The 2,439-nt window shown below is 49.1% G+C and overlaps 1 long non-coding RNA gene across 1 annotated transcript; it reads left to right on the top strand.

Annotated features, from left to right (window-relative positions):
• The first annotated feature begins 1,633 nt into the window (after window positions 1–1,633).
• On the top strand, window positions 1,634–2,101 carry LOC147959729 (uncharacterized). Its single transcript, XR_015610243.1, has 3 exons — window positions 1,634–1,785; window positions 1,878–1,940; window positions 2,030–2,101. It is a non-coding gene; the product is annotated as an uncharacterized LOC147959729 (long non-coding RNA).
• Window positions 2,102–2,439: the final 338 nt, after the last annotated feature.

Below are 2,439 nucleotides of genomic sequence, written 5' to 3'. Positions count from 1 at the left end.
AGCCTCGGGTCGACGGGCCTTCGGCCCACGTGACCCCGGAGGAGCACATGTCCGGATGGGGTACCTAGCCGGATCAGCCCGAGGAGCCGAGTGGCCATGCTGATGATGGCGGGGAGCCGACTGATCTTGAGGAGGAGGGGGGCACCGTCTACCAGCGTGGTGCTACACGGCTCCCGTCCGTGCCGGTGACCCGCGAGCAGAGGTGGTTGATTTTCCCTGATGGGGAGAGGTACGTAAGTGCATTTAATATTTTTGTACCTTGTGCATTCACGTTTTTTCAAATAACTAATGCGTTGGCCTTGTCATGCTGCAGGGGTTGGGACCACCATCATAGTGTCCGCCGGCCCAACTCCGTCCTTGGAGTTCTTTGCCGGCAAAACTTCCCAGGGTTTGTCACGTTGCCTGGTGAGGGTCGGCTTCCAGAGCTTGGATTGAGCTGGGAGCACTACGTGGCTGCCCCGGCCCCGCCGGATGAGATTATCGACGGTGTCGTGTGCAACACGAGGGCAGACATGGTGATCAGAAAGTTCTGGGTAATTTCTCCTTTACACATTTAAAAATCTTCAACTAGCTAGTTATTAATTGTACTAATCAATATTGTCTCATTTGATTGCAGACATTCTACAGGTGTGAGGAGGGATACGAGGAGGACGCGGCACATGTTATCGAGAACGTCTGCAAGCGCCTACTCCAGAACTTACGGCACGAGGCTCGGGTGCAGGCTGTTCGAGACTACTACGCCTTGCGTGGTATCAAGAAGACCAAGCCGGCGTGCCGCGATAAGTTCCTGAGTAAGGAGCAGTACATGAAGGTAATTCTTAAGGCCTTCTCTACTTAAGTTCCTTCATTTAGTAATTCTTAGCCGTAGCGCTCAAGTTTCTATTTGCTAACTTAGGCGCCTCCGAGATGGTGTGCGGATCGGATGGATTGTTGGGAGGTGTTGGTCGATGAGTGGTGCTCACAACGATGGCTAGCCCTCCACAACGAGGCCAAGGACAAACGTGCCCAAATGGAAGGTGTGCCACACCATCAAGGAAGCTCCAACTTATATCAGTTCGGGCGCCACTGGGTATGTGGTTTGCTTCATGATTCATGCAATTCTTTCATCATGCTAGCTTGAGCCCTTTAATTACTAATTTTCATTGTTTCTCTCTTTCAGGCACGCTACAATAAGGCGGATAAGGTGCCAGAGGTGTACGACCTGTATGCCATGGCCCACACTGCCTCTTTCAAGAAAGTCAAGGCTTTCTCTCAGTCTGACCTCGATGATGCAAACAACTTCACCAACATCTCCTCCCACAACAAGCTCGTGAGATATAGAGATGAGGGGAAGGCGAGGAAAGGGGAGGACTTTAACCCGAGCCAGGGTCCCATTGATCCAGAGCTGTTGATGATATCTGGTGGCGGGAGGTCCCATGGCTCCATAGCCATTGGAGATGGACTTATCCGTTGTCCTAGCACTCTCCCAGAGATCAAGGCGCGCCAGTCGAGCTCCGCTCCTGAGATAAGGCCTCGTGAACGGCCAGTGCAACTCACCATCAAGGTTAGTGATACGTACTCAGTTATCTTTCTCCATTACATTGTGTGCGCTTCCATCAATGATTACAAATGGTCATGTGAGTGGTGTTGCAGGCTGCTATACAGAGTGAGAGAGATAGAACGGAGAAACTTCTGGCGGAGGCGGCGGAGAGGCAGCGGGAGTTGGAGGAGAGGACGACAAAGATGATGGAGGAGGAGAGGGCACGGAATGACATGCAGGCAAGGGCCATGTACGAGCTCCTTGTGGTAAGTTTCTTCTGCAGATTAGCCAAAACATTCATGTAGTGTTTGTCTCATTACTAACTAGTATGACTGAGTCATCAAAACCAAATGTGCAGTCTGTGTGCGAGAAGACAGGTCAGACCGCTCCGCCGATGCTAGTGATTGCTCCTGGGACCACGGTGAGTTTTATTGAATGGACATTACTTGCTAGTCTTAACATTTGAGTGTCATCATGCTAACAAGACATTGGAAATGATCTTTGGTGCAGCGTAACTCCAGACAAGCATCGCACGATCCTTCTCCAGCTACCGACACGAGCCACCCCGCTCCTACACCTCCTACATCTTGGTAAGTTTATCTAGTGTTTTGCTTAACACATGCATAAAGACCTAGACTTAGCTTTATTTCCTCCAATGCTTACCATAATGACCTAGACTTAGCTTCTTCACCTCCAAAATGACTTAATAAGCTTACTGACCTCCAAAACCATCCATTTTACCTAAGTTAGCTCTAAAACGATCTGTACTTAGCTTACTTATGTCAAAAATTGCATAATTAGCTTAGTTAGCTTATAGACGATCCATTTTACCTAAGTTAGCTCTAAAATGACCCATTTTACCTAGGTTAGCTTATAAATGATCCAGTTCATCCAAGTTAGCTCAAAAATGACCCATTTTA

This window comes from Triticum urartu, chromosome 7A (genome assembly GCF_056163025.1).
Source record: "Triticum urartu cultivar PI428250 chromosome 7A, HENAU_Tu73, whole genome shotgun sequence".
Taxonomy (NCBI): Eukaryota; Viridiplantae; Streptophyta; class Magnoliopsida; order Poales; family Poaceae; genus Triticum; species Triticum urartu.
The sequence above is the reverse complement of the archived record's forward strand: the minus strand, read 5'-3'. Positions and strand labels throughout refer to the sequence as shown.